The sequence below is a fragment of the Solanum pennellii genome, chromosome 1 (assembly GCF_001406875.1).
Source record: "Solanum pennellii chromosome 1, SPENNV200".
Taxonomy (NCBI): domain Eukaryota; kingdom Viridiplantae; phylum Streptophyta; class Magnoliopsida; order Solanales; family Solanaceae; genus Solanum; species Solanum pennellii.
Window position 1 is genome coordinate 91,697,479 of NC_028637.1, and position 331 is coordinate 91,697,809.

Genomic DNA, 331 nt, shown 5'->3' on the forward strand with positions numbered 1-331 from the left:
TCCATACTTCTCAGTAGAAGCGTACAAATCGTATTATTAAGTCAAATTAAATCAACGAATCAAATCAAATCGAAAACAAAAAATGACTTGTGTTTTGATTTGATTGGTTTGGCGATTAGAAAAAATCGATCACTCTTTGATTTGGTTTGATATAACAAAAAAAAGAATCAAATCGAACTCAAACCAAACCGACACATATAGATATACATAATTTATTTCATTTATAGATAAAAAAATATTATTTACATACAATCTACTGTAGTGATATATTTTTAGTTAGTTTATAGTTTTCAATGTGTGTGTCTATATAATATATATATATATATATATA